Raw genomic sequence first — 23,598 nt, forward strand, 5'->3', positions numbered from 1 at the left:
ACAGCCCTCATGACAGATGGCAGCCATAGACTCCCCACAGCTTTCACAGCAGAAGATCCTACAGTGTTCATCAGTATGAACTCCATCAGCTCATTTGCAGAGGACACCAGCAGTTTTCACCACTTAAATAATCAATAGTCAACATCACTACCCACCCCTAAAGAAGGAGACATGGCTGCACCACTCTCCTCCCAAAGAAGAAGTTATTGTTGTTACATCCAAGGACCAGGGTCACCTCCACAACTCTGCACATAGTCCTGACTTCCATGACAGTTCCGTGAACACCCATGCCTAGTACCAGAGCCACTGCTTCAGAGAATGCTTGTGGACCCTGGAGTGTAGCTCTGCATGTGCCCACATTCTGAATCCCAGCTCCACGGCTGCACCAACGGCATTCACATTTTAAGTATCAGCTCCATGGCCATTCCACAGGTGCCTAAATATCAGACACGGTTACCACTGCAAATTCACCTGCAAGCAGGACCCAGGAGGAAGACCCTCAACCATGACTGTGTCTCTGGAAGAAAAAGACGTCAGGAAGACTACAGCAGTCTTTACCACTGAAGACCTAACAACTTTTCCAACAGACATTTTCAGTCTTGGCTGTCAAGGACCTTTGTGATCTCCAGCAATGTTGAGCTCATGATAGCTACACAGAGCTGTACCTGGACAAAGATTACACAGCTGTATCCTCCCTAGAGCCAGAACAGTCACACCCTGTCCAGCTGATGCTTCACACCCACCTGTAGATAAAGATATTTTCACACTGAAACCAGAATGTAAAGCTTGGAAGAGGTGACTTCTGCATCAAATGTACAGAGTTTAAACTAAAGAGACAGGAAACATGAAAATCAAGGAAATCCAATACCATCAAAGGATTTTTTGTGTGTGAATTGCTGACAACTTATAGAATAATTGTTTTCAGGAAGCTTAGAGAGTTTGTGGACATGGATAATTCAACAATATCAGAAAAACAATCAGAAACAAAATGAGAATTCTAACAGAGATATAGAAATTATAAAAATAAAAAAAAAGAACCAAAAAGAAATTATGGAGCTAAAAAATATAACAAATGTAAAGAAAAATTCAATAGAGATTGTCAAAATCAGAGTTGATCAACTTGTAGAACAATTCTGCAAACTCAAAAACAGTTCATTTGAAATTATTGTTAGAGGAAAAAAATAAAAATCAACAACAACAACAACAAAAGGAATTAGATACATTCAAGTGAGAAATATATGCATTATGGGAGTCCTAAAAGAGAGAAAAAGGAAACCTTTTAAAAGAAATGATGAAACTAGAACACTTTATGATACCATACACAAAAATAAACTCGAAATGGATTAAAGATCTAAATGTAAGACCAGAAACTATAAAACTCCTAGAGGAAAACATAAGCAAAACACTCTGGCATAAATCACAGCAGGATCCTCTATGACCCACCTCCCAGAGTAAAGGAAATAAAAGCAAAAATAAACAAATGGGACCTAATTAAACTGAAAAGCTTTTGCACAATGAAGGAAACTATAAGCAAGGTGAAAAGACAGCCTTCAGAATGGGAGAAAATAATAGCAAGTGAAACAACTGAAAAAGAATTAATCTCAAAAATATACAAGCAGCTCAGGCAGCTCAATATCAGAAAAATAAACGACCCAATCAAAAGATGGGCCAAAGAACTAAACAGACATTTCTCCAAAGAAGACATACAGATGGCTAACAAACACACGAAAATATGTGCAACATCATTCATTGTCAGAGAAATGCAAATAAAAACCACAATGAGGTATCATTTCATGCCAGTCAGAATGACTGCTATCAAAAAATCCACAAACAATAAATGCTGGAGAGGTTGCGGAGAAAAGGGAACCCTCTTACACTGCTGGTGGGAATGCAAACTAGTACAGCCACTATGGAGAACAGTGTGGAGATTCCTTAAAAACCTGGAAATAGAACTGCCTTATGACACAGCAATCCCACTATTGGGCATACACACCAAGGAAACCAGAATTTAAAGACACACATGTACCCCAATGTTCATCGCAGCACTGTTTACAATAGCTCAAACATGGAAGCAACCTAGATGTCCATTGGCAGATGAATGGATAAGCTGTGGTACATATACACAATGAATTATTACTCAGCTGTTAAAAAGAATGCATTTGAATCAGTTCAATTAAGTGGGTGAAACTGGACTCTATCATACAGAGTGAAGTAAGTCAGAAAGAAAAACAGCAATACAGTATATTAATGCAAATATATGGAATTTAGAAAGATGGTAACGATGACCCTATATGCGAGACAGCAAAAGAGAAACAGATGTAAAGAATAGACTTTTGGACTCTGTGGGAGAAGGCAAGGGTGGGATGATTTGAGAGAATAGCATTGAAACGTGTATATTACCATATGTGAAATAGATCGCCAGTCCAGGTTCAAAGCATGAGACAGGGCACTCAGGGCCGGTGCCCTGGGACAATCCTGAGGGATGGGATGGGAAGGGAGGTGAGAAGAGGGTTCAGGATTGGGGACACATGTACACCCATGGCTGATTCATATCAGTGTATAGTAAAAACCATTATAATACTGTACAGTAATTAGCCTCCAATTAAATTAATTAATTAAAAAAAAGAAAAAAGGAATAATGACCAGAAACCTCCTAAATCTGAGCAGAGATATGGGCATTCAGTTATAAGAAACTCACAAGTCCCCAAATAAATTCAGCCCAAAGAAAACTTTGTCAAGACACATTATAATAAAACTGTCAAAAATCAAAGACAAAGAGAGAAATTACAAGGCAGCCAGAGAAAAGAAACTGATCATATACAAGGGAACCCCCATAAGAATATCAGCAGATTATCATGATAAGAAAAGTATAAGTCAAAATCTTTCACTAAGATAGATGCAAAAATCCTCAGCAAAATAGCAAACTGATTTCAGCACCACATTGTATATCATGATCAAGCTTTACTTATCCCTAGGATGCAAAGAAGATATAACATGTTCAAACCAATAGTAAAAATTATATGATCATCACAGGAGATACAGAAAAAAAAAGTGACAAAATTCAACATTTTTTATGAAAAGTATTCTCAACAAACTAAGTATAGAAAGAATGCACCTCCACACTTGAAAGGTTATTTATGACAAGATTACAACTAATATAATACTCCATGGTGAAAAGTATAGTTTTTCTTTTAAGATTAGGAAGAAGACAGTGTTCACTCTTATCACTTCTATTTAACATAGTACTTGAGTCCCTAACCAGAGCAGCTAGGCAAAGAAAAAGCATAAGTCCATCTTAAATCGAAAATCTTAATTGTCTGAAGATGACTTGATCTCATAACAGAAAATCCTAAAGACTCTACTAAAATACTGTTAATGCTAATAAACAGATTCACTAAAATGTCAGAATACAAAACCAAACTACAAAAATATGTTGCATTTCTATACACTGCTGCTGCTGCTGCTAAGTCGCTTCAGTCGTGTCCGACTCTGTGCGACCCCATAGACGGCAGCCCACCAGGCTCCGCCGTGCCTCGGATTCTTTAGGCAAAAACACTGGAGTGGGTTGCCATTTCCTTCTCCAATGCATGAAACTGAAAAGTGAAAGTGAAGTCGCTCAGTCATGTCCAACTCTTAGTGACCCCATGGACTGCAGCCCACCAGGCTCCTCCGTCCATGGGGTTTACCAGGCAAAAGTATTGGAATGGGGTGCCATTGCCTTCTCCGTTCTATAGACTAAGAAAATCTATTACAACAACAAACTATACACTAAAAATAAAGTATTTATTTATTTAGAAATAAATTTAATCAAGGATGTATAAAATACCACATATCACAACGGTACTCTAAAACTATCTTACACTGATTAAAGAAATTAAAATGTAAAAATAAATGGAAGACATCTCATGGGTTGGAAAAATAGATGCTGCTAACTGTGTAGATCACAATAAACTGTGGAAAATTCTGAAAGAGATGGGAATACCAGACCACTTGACCTGCCTCTTGAGAGACCTACATGCAGGTCAGGAGGCAACAGTTAGAACTGGACATGGAACAACAGACTGGTTCCAAATAGGAAAAGGAGTACATCACGGCTGTATGCTGTCACCCTGCTTATTTAACTTCTATGCAGAGTACATCATGAGAAACACTGGGCTGGAAAAAGCACAAACTGGAATCAAGATTGCCGGGAGAAATATCAATAACCTCAGATATGCAGATGACACCACCCTTATGGCAGAAAGTGAAGAGGAACTAAAAAGCCTCTTGATGAAAGTGAAAGAGGAGAGTGAAAAAGTTGGCTTAAAGCTCAACATCCAGAAAACTCTGATTATGGCATCCGGTCCCATCACTTCATGGGAAATAGATGGGGAAACAGGGGAAACAGTGTCAGACTTTATTTTTTTGGGCTCCAAAGTCATTGCAGATGATGACTGCAGCCATGAAATTAAAAGACGCTTACTTCTTGGAAGGAAAGTTATGACCAACCTAGATAGCATATTCAAAAGCAGAGACATTACTTTGCCAACAAAGGTCCATCTAGTCAAGGCTATGGTTTTTCCAGTGGTCATGTATGGATGTGAGAGTTGGATTGTGAAGAAAGCTGAGCACCAAAGAATTGATGTTTCTGAACTGTGGGGTTGGAGAAGACTCCTGAGGGTCCCTTGGACTGCAAGGAAATCCAACCAGTCCATTCAGAAGGAGATCAGCCCTGGGTGTTCTTTGGAAGGAATGATGCTAAAGCTGAAACTCCAGTACTTTGGCCATCTTATGCAAAGAGCTGACTCATTGGAAAAGACTCTGATGCTGGGAAGGATTGGGGGCAGGAGGAAAAGAGGACGACAGAGGATGAGATGGCTGGATGGCATCACTGACTCGATGGACGTGAGTTTGAGTGAACTCCGGGAGTTGGTGATGGACAGGGAGGCCTGGCGTGCTGCAATTCATGGGGTCGCAAAGAGTTGGACATGACTGAATGACTGAACTGAATTGAACATGTCCATACCATCCAAACTCTGTATATTCAGTGTAATCCTTATTTAAATTCCAATGGCATTTTTTACAGAATAGAAAAAAAATTTTTTTGATACTCTGAAACCATAAAATTCCTTAACACTGATCCTGACAATTTTTTTTTTTTTGAATTTAGCATCAAAAACATGGAAGCGAAAATAAAGAAATGGGATTAAATCAAATTAAACACCTTCTGCGCAGCAAAAGAAACAATAAGCTAAAAAAGCAATCTATAAAATGAGAGAAAATATTTGCAAATTATATATCTGATAAGGGATTCATATCCAAATTGTATAAGAAGCTCATATGACGTAATTGCAAAAATTAAATACCCAAATAATAAATGTGTAAATGACTTGAACATACATTTTTTTCCAAAGAAGACATACAAATGGCCCACGGGAATCTGAAGGGATGATCAACACTACCAAATTTCAGGGAAATGCAAATCAAAAGCTCATGAGCTGTCACCTCACGCCTCTCAGAATGACTATTACCAAAAAGTCAAAAGATCATGAATGCTGCCAATGTTTGGAGCAAACAGAACCCTTGTGCACTGTTAATGGGAATATAAATGTATAGTCCTTACAGAAAAAAGTCTGGGGGTTCCTCAAAAATTTAAAAATAGAAACCATATGATTCAGCAATCTTCCTTCTGGGTGTGTATCCAATGGAAATAAAATCATTATCTGGAAGCGATATTTGTTCTCCATTGTTCATCACAGCATTATTCACATTATCTGCCCACCAACAGGTAAATCAACTAAGAAAATGTGGTGTGTATATAATGAAATAAGCCAGACATAGAAAAACCAATACTGTATACTCTCATTTACAGGTAGAATCAAAACATGAAGAAACTGAACTCATTAACAGAAGGTAGAATGATAGTTACTAGGAGCTGGGGATTGGGGGTAGAGCAGTGATGTTGGTCATTAGGCACAAATTTCAGTTATATGATTAATGAATTCTGAAGACCTAAAGTATAGCATGATAACTGCAGTTAATAATATGTTATATGTTTGAAAATTGCCAACAGTAGAATCTCAATTTCTCCTACCACAAAAAGAAAGGGGGAGTAACAATTGAGGTAATGAATTTGTTATTAAATTGATTGTAGTAGTCATTTCACAATATATACTATATCAACATATGTAGACTATAAAACATATGCAATTCTTATTTGTAGAAGAGAAAATTAATGAAATGAGTGAGTGAGAGTTTTTCTCTCTGGAAAAAGTAGAGAGTAATAGGATATATCAATAATTATGAATTTGCTGTATCTTATTTGTGACAAAATTCAATGTTCCCTAATATAATGGAAAAATTTTAATTTATAATAAAATTTTAAATAACACTATATTATATATATTAGTGTTGTCTGTGACACAAATATTTTTATCTTATTGCTAGTGTTGTATAGTGTTTTTCCAGTAGTCCTGTATTGGTGTGAGAGTTGAACTATAAAGAAAGCTTGTGGTGCTGGGGAGAACTCTTGAGAGTCCTTTGGACTGCAAGGAGATCAAACCTGTCAGTCCTAAAGAGATCAACCCTGAATATTCTTTAGAGGAAATGATGCTAAAGCTGAAGCTCCAATACTTTGGCCACCTGATGCAAAGAGCCAATTCATTGGAAAAGACTCTGATGCTGGGAAAGATTGAGAGCAGGAGGAGAAGTGGGCAACAGAGGATGAGATGGTTGGATGGCATCACCAACCCAATAGACATGAGTGTGAGAAAACCCCAAGAGATAGTGAAGGACAGGAAAGCCTGGAATGCTGCAGTTCATGGGGTTGCAAAGAGGAGGAGACAGCTTAGCTAGTGAACAACAACAGCAAGTGTTGTATATGCAGTCTTCCTCAATATAGTTACATTATATCAACCCAAGAAGTTGAAAACATCATAACTTAAATAAAATTGCATTTAATACACCTAACCCACTGAACATCATAGCTTAGCCTGCTGCTGCTGCTGCTAGTTTGCTTCAGTCGTTTCCGACTCTGTGCGACCCCATAGACGGCAGCCCACCAGGCTCCCCCATCCCTGGGATTCTCCAGGCAAGAACACTGGAGTGGGTTGCCATTTCCTTCTCCAATGCAAGAAAGTGAAAAGTGAAACTGAAGTCGCTCAGTCGTGTCCGACTCTTCGCGACCCCATGAACTACAGCCTACCAGGCTCCTCCGTCCATGGGATTTTCCAGGCAAGAGTACTGGAGTGGGGTGCCATCGCCTTCGATAGCTTAGCTTGCCTAATTGTAGGCTAGCATAAATGTTCTGAGCACCTTTAACGTAGTCATAGCTTAGCCTAGACTACATTAAAGGTGCTCAGAACATTTATGTTAGCCTACAATTCGGCAAGATAATCTAACACAAGGCCTATTTTATGGCAAAGTGTTGAACATCTCATGTAATTTGAGGAATTTGTATTGAAAATGAAAAACTATGGCTGTGTGAGTCAAGAATGCTTGTGTTAATAAATGCATTGGTTGTTTACCCTCAGGATCACTTGCATGACTTGAAGAGCTAGGGCTCACAGCAGCTGCTCAACATCACAAAAGAGTATGCATAGTACTGCACATCATTACCCTAAGAAAATATCAAAATTCAGAACTTGAAATATGGTTTCCACTGGATGTCTATTACCTTCACGCATGCACACGTGCTCAATGGCTTCAGTTGTGTCTGACTCTTTGTGACCCAACGACTGTAGCCCACCAGGCTTCTCTGTTTAAGAGATTCTCCAGGCATGAATACTGGAGTGGTTGGCATGCCCTCCTTCAGGGAATCTCCCCAATCTGGGGATTCAGCACTCAACTACTGCATCTCCTGCATTACAGGCAGATTCTGTACTCACTGAGACACCTGAGAAACCCATCTAATACCTTCACACCATTGAAAAGTGAAAATCCTAAATTAAACCATTGTCAGTTGGGCCATCTCTAATCACAAGCACACAATAAACAGTTTTTAGAAAGTAATTAATAATGCTCACAACTTTTCACCTATTAATTCTACTTATTGGATTATCCAAGGGCAACACTAAACCATCCAATCGGTAGTAGCAATGGGGCAGTGGCCGAGAGGAGCATCCCCACGTCCAAGGACCAGTGGCTGCGAGGGTGCAGGAGGGCCAAAAGGAGCTACTCCACACTAAAGGTCAGGAGGGCGGCTGTGAGGAGATACCCATTGTCCAAAGTAAGGAGCAGCGACTGCTCCTTACTTTGCTGGAGCAGCCTTGAAGAGATACCCCATGTCCAAGGTAAGTGAACACAAATAAGACAGTAGGTGTTGCAAGAGGCATCAGAGGGCAGACACACAAACCATAATCACAGAAAACTAGTCAGTCTAATCACACAGACCACACCCTTGTTTAACTCAATGAAACTAAGCCATGCTGTGTGGGGCCACCCAAGATGGGCAGGTCATTGTGGAGAGGTCTGACAGAATGTGGCCCACTGGAGAAAGGAATGGCAAATGACTTCAGTATTCTTGCCTTGAGAACCCCATGAACAGTATGAAAAGGCAAAATGATAGGATACTGAAAGAAGAACTCCCCAGGTCAGTAGGTGCCCAATATGGTACTGGAGATCAGTGGAGAAATAACTCCAGAAAGAATGAAGGGATGGAGCCAAATCAAAATCAATATCTAGTTGTGTATGTGACTGGTTATAGAATCAAGATCCGATGCTGTAAAGAGCAATATTGCATAGGAACCTGGAAAGTTAGGTCCATGAATCAAGGCAAATTGGAAGTAGTCAAACAGGAGATGGCAAGAGTGAACGTCGATATTCTAGGAATCAGTGAACTAAAATGGACTGGAATGAGTGAATTTGACTCAGATAACCATTATATCTACTACTGTGAGCAGGAATCCCTTAGAAGAAATGGAGTAGCCATCATGGTCAACAAGAGTCTGAAATGCAGTACTTGGATGCAATCTCAAAAATGACAAAATGATCTCTGTTCATCTCCAAGGCAAACCATTCAATATCACATTAATCCAAGTCTATACCCCAACTAGTAACACTGAAGAAGCTGAAGTTGAATGGTTCTATGAAGACCTACAGACCTTTTAGAACTAACATCCCAAAAAGATGTCCTTTTCATTATAGGGGACTGGAATGCAAAAGTAGGAAGTCAAGAAACATCTGGGGTAACAGGCAAATTTGGCTTGGAGTACGGAGAGAAGCAGGGCATGGCTAAAAGAGTTTTGCCAAGAGAACGCACTGGTCATAGCAAACACCCTCTTCCAACAACACAAGAGAAGACTCTACACATGGACATCCCCAGATGGTCAACACTGAAATCAGATTGATTATATTCTTTGCAGACAAAGATGGAGAAGCTCTATACAGTCAGCAAAAACAAGACCGGGAGCTGACGGTGGCTCAGATCATGAACTCCTTATTGCCAAATTCAGAAGTAAATTGAAGAAAGTAGGGAAAACCACTAGACCATTCAGGTATAACCTAAATCTAATCCCTTATGATTATACAGTGGAAGTGAGAAATAGATTTAAGGGCCTAGATCTGATAGATAGAGTGCCTGATGAACTATGGAATGAGGTTCGTGACATTGTACAGGAGACAGGGATCAAGGCCATCCCCATGGAAAAGAAATGCAAAAAAGCAAAATGGCTGTCTGGGGAGGCCTTACAAATAGCTGTGAAAAGAAGAGAAGCGAAAAGCAAGGGAGAAGAAGAAAGATATAAGCATCTGAATGCAGAGTTCCAAAGAATAGCAAGAAGAGATAAGAAAGCCTTCCTCAGGGATCTAAGCAAAGAAATAGAGGAAAACAACAGAATGGGAAAGACTAGGGATCTCTTCAAGAAAATTAGAGATAGCAAGGGAACATTTCATGCAAAGATGGGCTCGATAAAGGACAGAAATGGTATGGACGCAACAGAAGCAGAAGATATTAATAAGAGATGGCAAGAATACACAGATGAACAGTACAAAAAAGACCTTCACAACCCAGATGATCACGATGGTGTGATCACTCACCTAGAGCCAGACATCCTGGAATGTGAAGTCAAGTGGGCCTTAGAAAGCATCACTATGAGCAAAGCTAGTGGAGATGATGGAATTCCAGTTGAGCTATTTCAAATCCTGGAAGATGATGCTGTGAAAGTGCTGCACTCAACATGCCAGCAAGTTTGGAAAACTTAGCAGTGGCCACAGGACTGGAAAAGGTCAGTTTTCATTCCAATCCCAAAGAAAGGCAATGCTAAAGAATGCTCAAACTACTGCACAATTGCACTCATCTTACACGCTAGTAAAGTAATGCTCAAAATTCTCAAGCCAGGCCTCAGCAATACGTGAACCGTGAACTTCCAGATGTTCAAGCTCGTTTTAGACAAGGCAGAGGAAACAGAGATCAAATTGCCAACATCCGCTGGATCATGGAAAAAGCAAGAGAGTTCCAGAAAAACATCTATTTCTGCTTTATTGACTATGCCAAAGCCTTTGATTGTGTGGATCACAGTAAACTGTGGAAAATTCTTCAAGAGATGGGAATACCAGACCACGTGACCTGCCTCTTGAGAGACCTATATGCAGGTCAGGAAGCAACAGTTAGAACTGGACATGGAACAACAGACTGGTTCCAAATAGGAAAAGGGGTACGTCAAGGCTATGTATTGTTACCCTGCTTATTTAACTTATATGCAGAGTACATCATGAGAAACGCTGGGCTGGAAGAAGCACAAGCTGGAATCAAGATTGCCGGGAGGAATATCAATAACCTCAGATATGCAGATGACAACACCCTTATGGCTGAAAGTGAAGAGGAACTAAAAAGCCTCTGGTTGAAAGTGGAAGAGGAGAGTGAAAAAGTTGGCTTAAAGCTCAACATTTAGAAAACGAAGATCATGGCATCTGGTCCCATCACTTCATAGGAAATAGATGGGGAAACAGGGGAAACAGTGTCAGACTTGATTTTTTTGGGCTCCAAAATCACCACAGATTGTGATTGCAGCCATGAAATTAAAAGACGCTTACTCCTTGGAAGGAAAGTTTTGACCAACCTAGATAGCATATTCAAAAGCAGAGACATTACTTTGCCAACAAAGGTCCATCTAGTCAAGGCTATGGTTTTTCCAGTGGTCATGTATGGATGTGAGAGTTGGACTGTGAAGAAAACTAAATGCTGAAGAATTGATGCTTTTGAACTGTGCTGTTTGGAGAAGACTCCTGAGGGTCCCTTGGACTGCAAGGAGATCCAACCAGTCCATCCTAAAGGATATCAGTCCTGGGTGTTCTTTGGAAGGACTGATGCCTAAAGCTGAAACTCCAGTACTTTGGTCACCTCATGTGAAGAGTTGACTCATTGGAAAAGACTCTGATGCTGGGAAGGATTGGGGGCAGGAGGAGAAGGGGATGACAGAGGATGAGATGGCTGGATGGCATCACTGACTCGATGGACATGAGTTTGTGAACTTTGGGAGTTGGTGATGCTAGGGAGGCCTGGCGTGTTGCAATTCATGTGGTGACAGAGTCGGACACCACTGAGTGACTGAACTGAACTGAACTGATGTTTATTAGTATTATATAATGTCATATGTTTATTATTAGTATATAATAAATTATATTTATATTCAGGTGTATTGTCAGTTTTTTAAATTTAAAAAGTTAAAATTAACTTTTTTGAAAATTATAATAAATTACTTTTAATGGATATAAGAAACCTTAATTATTATAAAACTAATGTGAAAGTTATTTATGATATAATGTTAACTGGAGTACTTATAAGGCATCTATAACTATATAAAATATAGATTGTCAAGAAATGTGACAATGTCATAAAAATATATTACTATGCACCAGGATTAAAATCTCATAGGAGAATGAACATTAAAATAAAAGGGTGTAGGTAGTTTTAATTTATAAGACTTCTCCATAACATTATAGAATTATTCTTTAATGAATATGAGTAAATTACTAAGTAAAGGGTATTGTATCAGTCAAAGTTGTCCAAAAAGAAATCCCAGGAAATTTTGGATGTTTATATATATGGAAAAATATTTATTAAGGAAATTGCTTAGATGATTATGGAGACTGCCAATTCCAAAACCTTAAGCAAGCTGGAGACCCAGCCCTGTTGATGTTCTAACATAAGCCTGTAGGCCGTCCAGGAAGAACTGATGCTGCAGATGAAGTAACTTCAAAGACAGTCAGCTGGAGAATTCTTTCTTAGGGGAGATTGTATCTCTGTTCTATTCAGGCCTTCAATCAATTGGATGAGACCCACCCACATTTTAAGTACAGGCTTCTTTACTAAAAGCTCACCAATTTAAATGTTAATCTCATCCAAAACACCCAGAAATGCCCAGAATAAATTTTGGCCAAATATCTAGGTATCTTGCAGTTGTGTCAAGTTGACACATTAAATTAACCATCACATGTACTATTTTACCTGGCAAGGAAAATACATCCATCACCTGAATAATAGGGGATCAGAAGTAAGGCTTATCTAGAAGGGTCACCCTGTGGAAGGTTAAGGCTGAGAAAAAAACCAGATCTCTGGAATATGTCAATATCTAGTCACAGGAGGGCAGTTATTAGTTTGAACAATAGTGGATAATTTGAATGTAGTATGAAAAATGGAATTTAGGTAGAAACTGTTTGCAAAAACTTAAACTGTTCAAATGCAAGGTGTATTTTGCAAAGGAGAATCGAGGGTCAGACGCACACATCAAGGATGTCACAGCAGGGTTACTTTGAAAGGTAAAAATTCAGGAAAACTTCAGACACTGGGGAATAAGAAAGATTGGTGGCTCTGAGGAATGTGAGAGCAGATCAAAGAGTAAATTATGGCAAAAATCATCACAATATTGTAAAGTAATTATCCTCCAATTAAATTAGTTAATTAAGAAAGAAAAAAAATTGTAAATCAACTATATTTCAATTTAAAAAGAAAAAGTAACACTCTGTTCAATGTTATGTGGTAGCCTGGATGGGAACAGAGTTCTGGAGCAAATTGGATACATGTATATGTATGGCTGAGTCCCTTTGCTATTCACTGAAACAGAGGATGAGATGGCTAAATGGCATCACCGACTCAATGGACATGAGTTTGGGTAAACTCCGGGATTGGTGATGGACAGGGAGGCCTGGCGTGCTGCGGTTCATGGGGTCGCAAAGATTCAGACATGACTGAGCGACTGAACTGAGCTAATAACAACATTGTTATTTGGCTATACCCAACACAAAATAAAAAGTTGTGTAGAAAAAAAAAAAAAGAGTAAATTGTCATTAGTGCTATTATGAGTTGCTAACCTAAACTTTCTTTTCTTGCTTTTCCAGGAAATAATTAGCTAAAGAGGTAAGATAGGAATTCAGCAGCATACAATAATTTTGTGACCAAATTTTGGAAAATCAGAGACTGTCCAATTGAGAGCCTATCAGGTTGTTAGTGAGAATTCTCATCACACATTAATGCACAACAGTTTCTGTATTATTGTTTTGAAGAATGAAGAAATTAACTGAATCATACATCAAAGAAATGGGGATCCATTTTATTGTTGGTCTTTGAAACATGGTTAAGTTCAAGGATTAAACTTGTTTTGATTTGAGATAGTTATTCTTTCTTTTACTCCTCTTCTACTAACGGATTTATTTTTCTCTTAGAAGTTTCAATTTCCCATAGTTACTCAGTTAGAGACTGTCACACAGTCATTTTCTGCTTTTTGTTTTCCTTGCTCTCACAGACAACACTGTCACTGTGCTATTTTCCCAAAGATGTTATTTTAATGGGCATTACACTGGTGAATTTGGCAACAACAAGGCAAACAGCAGAGTTGGGAGAGATGTAGCTGTTTCTATTGCCTTTTTTGGCAGAGTTACAGACCTTATATTTACTATCCTCAAATGCCTCATCTGACTTGTTTTTATTATTTTTACAACCCAGGAAGATGCTTTGGTGTCCATAGGCCAAACTTCAACTTGCCATAACCCCTATCCCACAGGCCTCTGTGCTTGAGTTTGTCCTGATCCTAGAAGTTACTGAAAACACTTTAATAAAATCATAATGAAAAAGGCCTTAAAACACAAGTGGTACAGTGAAAATGCTTCCTTTCCTTGCTCCTGCTCCAATCTGTGCTTTAGGGATGCTTCTAGTGCCAAATCTGGTGCCTTTGGAGTGGGTCCCCAAAGATTTCTGAGCTTTCTATTCTATCTCTTTGAATAAATGAGACAGTTAGAATTGGCAGGACTTCGGCTTCATCCTCGAAGCCTCAGGGAATGAGAGTACCAGTCTCTTCCTGGTGTTAGCTTTTGATGTCTTTTGTTTGTTTTGTTTTGTTTAAATATTGAAGCCTTGGAATCAGAAGTTTGAGTTTGATTCCTTATACTACAATTTGCTGTCTCTATGATTGAAAAAAAATCCTTAAATATGTGTTTACTCACCCATAAGGAGAAAACAGTGCTGCAATGACTAAATAGCATAAAATGAAGGTTGAAATACATTGGAAAATGCAAAGAAGAACATATATATTAAGTGCTATCTACATCAATTCATTGTGAATTTTGTGTAACAGAAAAAATAAGCTTCGTTTTCCTGAACAAAGAATATCCATTAAATAATTGATTTTTAATTAATTGATTTAATACTCTCCCAGTTTTCCTATATGAGTTTAATGTCATATTTTTAAAAATCTAAAAGAAATATTGAGTATCACTGTTCATTTGATATTCAAGATATGTATAATACAGGTTCAGAGACTGAATCCCTCAGACACCACATAGTTGGCTAAGAAAAGTCAGGACCCTTGAATGCAAAATACACCTTTCTTCTACCACCAACTATCAGTCATGGGCACTTCAGAGACTAGGACCACAGTATTGTCCATTCAGTATTTGTCTTGGTTTTACTGACACTAATTCGAGGACAAAAACCAAGAAACTCAATCTCAGAACTATGGCTTTAAAGAAGTATCTTTGCTGCATAGCACTGAACTAAGTAATGTAAATTCAAGTAATTAACATTTTGGAAGTGGAAAATTAAAAGCATGAACCTCAGAAAGTCATCTCTGGAAATACCAGCAATCAATGTCAATCGTGCTTGATAAGCCTCTAATTCAACATGGTCTCCACTGAAGCTGTGTGAAGGCAGAAGACGATATCAATTCAGTTCAGTTGTTCAGTCATGTCCGACTCTTGGTGAACCCATGAATTGCAGCACACCAGGCATCCCTGTCCATCACCAACTCCCAGAGTTCACTCAGATTCACGAGTCAGTGATTCCATCCAGCCATCTCATCCTCTGTCGTTCCCTGCTCCTCCTGCCCCCAATCCCTCCAGAAGACGATATACCTTATTCAGTTCCATCCCTTTAAAAGTGTAACATATTTCTTTACACATAAAAGAAGCCAGATAAATCCTTTTCTAAAATCAAATTAAATTTAAACACAGCCAAATCTCAGTGACCCAGTCTTATTCTGAGCTTGAGGTCATTTGTCTGTAGCACACAGAAAAGGAAATGTGCTTGAAAATCATGTTAAAATGCAAATATCTATTATATCATGAATAGGTTTAAATTCTACAATTTAACAGAAAAGGAAAGAAAATTGCAACAAGAAAACAAAGAAGCTTTTTTATTTAGAAAAACAAACTGATAAAAGCATTGAATTCTAAGAAAGATTACCATGGGGTCAGATGAAATACAAATCATTATCTACTTTTATCTATAAAAGTAGTCTGAATCATACTCATTTTAATATATAGGTCTTGGAAATTTGAAAACTTTCAGTGCAGAGTGAGTAATAATTGCTACAATGTGTCTCATTAGAAAGTGCTAAGCATGTCATGTATTTCAGTAAACATATTTTTGACCTCTTTCACTTTACACACTGTGCTAGATACTGAGGAAAACTTATAAGAATAAAAACATATGTATATGAATAAAAACAAAAATTTATAAAATGCATCATTTTAAATGTAAAATCATAAGCAACTTCAAGATATTACACAAAGAAGAATTGATTAGAATATGTTAGATGTAGATTTTGGAGAAACATTCAAGAGGAGATGGCATTTGATATGGATTCTGTACAATGAATATCACAGTGCCTAGTACTAATGGAGGAGAAGAGAACCCCAAAAAGAGGAAGCATTATATGACAAGGAAAAAGAGATTTAAAAGGCAGGTTCATTTAAGAAGCTCTGTACTCCTATGTGAAGGTGCCTGGATTTTATTCTCAAGGTAAGAAAGGATTCATAAGAAGGATTTCAATGAGGAAAATTTTGCATTTCAGAGAGAAAACTGGCAGAAACAGGCTAGTTGTTTGCCAAATATGATGAAGCTGCAGTCTCTTCTAGTCTGTGTTCCTATGAATGAATGGACTGCATACAGTGGACTTATTGTGAGCAAATATGAAAGTTTTATTGCATTAAGCCACAAATGTAGGAATTCATATGCTAGGGTAGCATTGGTACCTTGAAGTTGGGTGATACAGAAATAAAATTCTGAACAGATAACATTGGTTTGGTTAGCCAGTAGTTATCAGAAGGAAAAGAAAAGCTTGTATGAGATTTGTTTCTTTTGGAAACAAAATAATAAAGGAATAATAGAGATCAGATTTTTGCAATTTTTCAGGAATGGGGGAAAAATGCTTCCAGATGCTAAACAATGAAATATTAAGTTGTATCTTAGTCCTTTCAGGTGACTATAACAGAAAACCACACACTGGGCATCTCATGAAGAGCAGAAATTCATCTCTCACAGTTCTGAGGCTGGGACGTCCAATACTAAGGTGCCAGCAGATTCAGTGTCTGGTGAGGACCTTCTTCCTGGTTTGTTGATGGTTCTCTTCTCATTATAGCCTTACATGGAAGAAGTAAGGAAGCTCTCTGGGATCTCTTTTATATTGGCACTCCATCCATGGGAGATCCATGGATGGGGCTCCATTATCATGATCTAATCACCTCTTGAAAGCCCTACTTCCTAATACAATTAGACTGAGAGTAGGATTTCAACTGGTCTCATCACTTCATGGGAAATAGATGGGCAAACAGTGGAAACAGTGTCAGACTTTATTTTTCTGGGCTCCAAAATCACTGCAGATGGTGATTCCAGCCATGAAAGTAAAAGACGCTTACTTTTTGGAAGAAAAGTTATGACCAACCTAGATAGCATATTCAAAAGCAGAGACGTTACTTTGCCAACAAAGGTCCATCTAGTCAAGGCTATGGTTTTTCCAGTGGTCATGTGTGGATGTGAGAGTTGGACTGTGAAGAAAGCTGAGTGCCGAAGAATTGATGCTTTTGAACTGTGGTGTTGGAGAAGACTCTTGAGAGTCCCTCGGACTGCAAGGAGATCCAACCAGTCCATTCTGAAGGAGATCAGCCTTGGGTGTTCCTTGGAGGGAATGATGTTAAAGCTGAAGCTCCAGTACTTTGGCCAGTTCATGCGAAGAGTTGACTCATTGGAAAAGACTCTGACGCTGGGAGGGATTGGGGGCTAGAGGAGAAGGGGACGACAGAGGATGAGATGGCTGGATGGCATCACCGACTCGATGGACGTGAGATTGAATGAACTCCGGGAGGTGGTGATGGACAGGGAGGCCTGGCGTGCTGCAATTCACGGGGTCGCAAAGAGTCGGACACGACTGAGCGACTGAACTGAACTGAACTGATGATTTCAACACATGAATTTCAGAGAAACATAACATTTAGTAGACCCCATCAAATTTATGTTATTCTCACATGCAAGACACATTCAGTGCATGCCAATAGCCTGCAAAGAACTCTAAAGCCTAAAATCCAAAGTCTCACTGAAATATCATCCAAATCACAAATGTATGAGACTCGAGGTAGGGGTCATCTTGAGGCAAATTGCTCTCCAGCTATGAACCTATGAAATCAAACAAGTTGTGTGCTTTGAAACTACAATAGTCAGACAGGCATAAGATAGACATTCTCATTTCAAAAGAGGATATAAGAAAGAAATAAGGGGACCAGGTCCCAAGTAAGTTCAAGCTACAGGGCAAACTCCACATGAGCTCTTAAGGCGCCTAAATAATTCTCTTTGGCTTAATGCTCTACCCTACCACCTAGGTCAAGATCCTGCTTGTGGGACACACTGGAGGAGATTGGAGGAGATTTTCTCCCATTCTGGACCTAGTGGGTTAGGTATCTTTCTCCTTCAGTTTTCAAGCAAGGATTGCCAACCAAGACCCTGAGCTGCCTCACCCCTATGGCTTAGGGCAGAACACATCTAACCTATTGAAAAAAAGGCAATCATCCTCCCATTTTAAAACTGAAGTGGTAGTCCCAGTCACTTTTGGGTCATTCTTCCCTTATCTGGAATGGAACTTGGCTTCTGTTGAAATGGCTGTTTGGGACTGTGATTCACACCCACATTAATATTCTTAACAAATGGTTGCCTGGCTGTACCCAACTCTTCAGCACAGAATACCATAGATTGGGTGACTTATAAACAACACAAGTTTATTTCTCATACTTCTGGAGGCTGGGAAGTCTAAGACAAAGGAACAAGCAGATCTTGTGTCTGGTGAGAGTCCACTTCCTGGTTAATAAACAACTATCCTCTTGTATATTCAAATGACAGAGGGAGCAAGGAAGCTCTCTGCTGCTGCTTTTATAAAATAACTAATTCTATCATGTGAGATTTGTAACTACTAACTTAATTTATTTACTTGTTACAAATGTATTCAGATTTTCAATTTCTTCTTGAGTCAGTTTTGGAAGTTGGTTCTTTCTAGTAATTTTTATGTTTCATCTAAATTGTCTAATTTATTGACAAAAACTTTTTCTTATCATTTCCCTATAATTATTTTCATGTCTTTAGAGTTAATAGTGATGACCCTTCTTTCAATCTTGATTTTCATATTTTGTGTCTTCATTTTAGATATTTCTGGTGTGTTTTTTTCAATATTTGTACTTTTAATACCAGAATTCCCACTGGCTTCTTTTCTAAAATTTCTTTTTATTGATATTCACTCTTTGATGAGTCATTGTTATATTCCCTTTAATTCTTTAAATGCTTTCCTTTAGTTCCCTGAATATATTATAGTAGCTTCCCTAACATCTTTGTGAAGTCTAATATCTGGACTTGTATAAATAATAGTTAATATTGATTTTTTTTCATATGTATGTGTCACATATCCCTGTTTCTTCACATGCCTCACAATCTGTTGTTGAAGGCTCAACATTTTAAGTAATATGTTGTAGCAACTCTGGATTCTGGTGCTCCTCCCTACTGAATCTGTAGTTTCTTGTTATTTATTTATATTTGTATCCACTTACCTCAACTAATTCTATAGAATTTGCCTGTTCTGAAGTGTGTAGTCAATGATCTCCCTTTTTAGTGTATCTATTTGTTTATTTTTTTATTATTATTGAGATCCTAGTGATCACAAGAAATGACTGGCTAGAGATAGTGCTTAAACACCTTGATTCAGTAAAATTTCCACTCTTTGTGACTCTTTTGTGTAAATATTAAGTTGTACATTCATATTTCAGGCAGTTTACAAATATGTCCCAGCTTTTACCTTTTGCTGGGTCTTGTCAGGTCTTTTATGCACTTGCACATAGTCTCATGTTCATCCAGAAACATAATAAGGCCCTCTCCAGCTTCTCCTAAGTTTCTGTGTATCCTTGTGAATACATATGCACACCCTTTGAGACCACCTACGATATGTGGTAGCTTATCAAGCCCACTATGACAGTCTCATTCTCCCGAATCTCCTGGATAAACTCCTAGGGTTATCTTACCTGTTGCTTGGTCCAACCAGTATCCCAAATTCAGGTAGGGATTGATGAGTAGCAAGATCAATAAGGCTTTCAGCAATGATCGTGGTTATGGAGTTTTTATGTGCTCTGCTACTAATCAAGTTGGTGCTGCCTGGCAATAAAATTGATAGTTTCTATGGCTTTCTCAATTCCAAGAAAGCTATTTCTGATAGTTTAGGAGCAGGGTTAGGATCTGTTTTATGCCAAAACCCCATATATCACCACTATTCTTACATAAGTTATAGTAATTTTTCTTAATAATTAAATGTTTCACAATTTGTTGTATTTTTTTACTTTGGAGAACTGATGGTTATTGAAGAATTTGTTCTGTTTAATAGCTTTATGGAGAGATATTTTCCAGATCTCCCATTCTATAAATGCTATTTCTCATTTATAGGGTTTATCACAGCATGTCACCTTGCACCAAGGAACTTCCTTCACAATGAAGTTAAAATGGTAGTGTACTTCCAACCATGAGATCCACTGGTCTCACTACCCAGATTATCTTTCAGATACTTTCTAAATAACAGTAGACTAACCTAAAAAAGATGAAGAAATAAAACAGTGCCAAGAAAGAGGGCTAATCTTCAGAATGAGGTATAATCCTTAAAATAGAAGCATCATGTGTCACTGTAGCCCCCATAGATAGAATATGCATGTGGAACACATTGTAAAAGCAAATGTGGCCCCATGATAGGGCTGCCATAACAAATACTTCAATTTGGGTGACTTGACTAATGGACAGTTATTTTTCACAGTTCTTGATGCTAGAAACCCAAAATAAAGGTGCTAGTCGGATTGATTTCTTATAAGGTCTCTGTTCTTGGCTTGTAGGTGGCCTTCTTGCCAGTTCCTCAAATAGGTGTTTCTTAGGGTATGCACATCCTCAGTATCTCTTTTCGGGTCCGAATTTCCTCTTTTATAAAACTGCTAGTAAAATTAGATTAACACCCCCCCCTCCCATAGCATCAAAATTGCCTTATTAAAGTCTTTATCCTGAAAACAGCCATATTATGAAGCACTGGGTCTTAACACTGCTTGAGTAACACATATGGGTATTCAGCCCATAAGACCCCACTTACCTATACCATTCATTTGATGAATTCATGAATCTTTCCCTTGAAACTCTAGGATCTGTGAGTCCAGAGGTCTTCATTCTCAGAAGAATGATCCTTCCAACAAAGGATATAGTAAAACTGAATCTGGGATTGATACAGGGTCTCTTTTGGCTTCATATGCCAGTATACAGTCTGTCAGAGATAATTAACCCTGATTCTTATTGAAAGGTAGGACTGTTGCTTTTGCAAATAAGGGAGGAAGAAGTGCATTTGATATTCATATGACAAGTGAGGCAGCTGGTGGTACTCACATGACCAATTTTACCTGTAAATTAGCAATTGCAGCATCTGCATCTGATCATACATGATAACCTGAGGCCCAGATAGCAAAAGTCTACAAAATTGGAGTCTGAGTCAACCTATTTTGCCAGTCTCTAGTCCAGCAGAGGTTTTATCCAAGAGCGAGGGGGATCTGGAAGGGGTAGGGGGAAAAAAACAAACGAAGCGAAGGTGTTAGTTACAACCCTGGTACTAACTGCAGTATCCATGCCAGAGGCCGTAATTTTCCCAGTAACTTTACTACTGTCAATTGTCTCAAGAATTTTGGCAAGAAAATTTTAGGAAAGCTGTGCCTGAACAATGTCCCAGCCGATTCCCCTTTCTAATTTGGTGTACATGATTCGTTTTTAGCTGCTTTGTTTTCTGCTACAAAATAGTAGACACCATTCCTTCTATGGAAAATTGTCCTGCCTGATTGGAGTTACCTTACAGCAGAAGTTATACACACCTGGCCAGACTCAGGGGAAACCCACACAGCCAGTGACTTCCTGATTTGGTGTCTTAAATGCTGAACCTCTTTCTTTAAATGTGGAGAGTGCAGCAGAGCTGTTTGTTTTCTGAACATCTCCCTTCCACCAAATAGGTGAGACAAAGATTAGACTTGATCCAAATCCACATTCTTACATGGCACTTTCCCTTCCTTAATCTGGTCTATCCCCTTTCTGAAAATTTTCTTGAAAAGTTCTCCCTCAGTGGATTATGTGCACTCAGACTGCTGTCTCAGGTTTTGCTTCTTAGGAGCTTGATCTAAGACATTTACATTTGAGATGAAGGCAGCAGATCAGGTGAAATAAAGGATTTGTGCTTCTCTGTCCATGGGATTTTCCAGGCAAGAGTACTGGAATGGGTTGCCATTGCCTTCTCCATTAATGATAAGAGGAACATCAAATCATATATGGGCTCAGGTGAATAAAGCTTGTACACACAGAGCCTCAGTCAGGAGATGAGACACTATACAACATGAGTTGAGATGAAATTTACCTGAAATTTGAGGAAAATAAAGTTGGAAAGGTTATTCTTTATTTCCATGATAAGAGATTATGCTAATAGTATAATGAAATATTTTTAAATAGAAAATTCCTTAAGACTTTTCATTATCTAATTTTCCATGAAACTCTATTTAAACAATGTTGTAACCTGTCTATACTTTTTTTTGCTTATTATATCAAATATAATGCTGATCAGAAATCATTAAAGCCACCATCTGGCTGAAAGTAGAACTACTATTAAGGCTAAGTATTCAATACCTCTTGACAGTTCTTAAGACTGCATATCTTATCACATCATCTGTATGGATAGAAACTGTCTAATACATATATCAAAGCAGCTAAGAGTGAGTCATATATCTTTATTATGCAGAGTAAAAAGACCAGAGTGTTAGAATGCAGAGCAACAAAATGTGGAGTTGCTGAAGTCCATGAACAATCAGGAAATTAGTAGATGGGCCAATGTTGACACTTCAGCTCTTAATTATCCTAATTAGAGACCATCAGAACAGCAAAATAATGTTTATTGAGTCTGGCAAAGTGAAACATTTTCATTGGCCTTATTGCTTGTTTTGGCAACCATGTTACGTTGTTGACTCACATGCTGAGTAGTTAACAAAATCTCATAAGCCATTTTATATGAACTGTAGTTAAGTTGGTCTTTCTCTTCCTGTCCTTGGGAAATTGTTGTTTTGAACACAACCATAAGAATTTACATTTCTATCTACTCTTTATCTTATTAATTTTGGCTTGTTTTTAAAGCACATGGTCAAGTTCATCTCTTTCATGTCATTATAATTATAAATAGCATTTCTTCTTTAAATAATAGCACAGGATACATTTCTTGTCTTCAAGGTTTTCACAGCCTAGAGGGAGAAGGTAACATTTAGACAGATTATGATAAAGTCATGTGTTACATAGGTTATAATGAAGTATGGGCAGAATTTTATGGGACAAGGTGATATTTAAACTGAATCTTGAAGGGTGAGAAAAATATCTGTAGAACAAAAGGAAAAAGAAGGAAAAGTCATTTCAGGCTGACAGATTGAGGGAATGACCAGTCTATGTAACGCATTCTAGGACAAAAAAAAAGCATTCTAAAAATTATTGGGGTTTTTTGGTTATTTTCTCTATTTTTAAAAACCAATTCAACTAAATTATTTGCTTCAACATTCCACACTGCATTATGGATTTTTCAGTTTCTTATTACATCAATATGATGATTGAAAAGAAAAAATATAATAAAAAATAACTCATCATTACAACCTTAGTAAGGTATATTAAGAAGTAAAACTTACTCTTTCTTCCCATGGAATAATTGATTAGGTAAACTTTATAGGGAAAGGCAAATGGGTAATGCATTATTTTGGATAAAGATTGTACTTTATAATGACAAAGACTCAAAATACAGAGACTAAAATACTAAAAGTTTTCTTCCTCTCTCCTCAGGTTTC

At 38.1% G+C, this 23,598-nt stretch overlaps 1 pseudogene; it reads left to right on the forward strand.

The window, feature by feature from the left end:
• Positions 1 to 23,598, forward strand: part of LOC132346708 (heterogeneous nuclear ribonucleoprotein H3-like) — a 185,806-nt pseudogene that overhangs the window by 140,478 nt on the left and 21,730 nt on the right.

Source organism: Bos taurus, chromosome 12 (genome assembly GCF_002263795.3).
Source record: "Bos taurus isolate L1 Dominette 01449 registration number 42190680 breed Hereford chromosome 12, ARS-UCD2.0, whole genome shotgun sequence".
Classification (NCBI taxonomy): Eukaryota; Metazoa; Chordata; class Mammalia; order Artiodactyla; family Bovidae; genus Bos; species Bos taurus.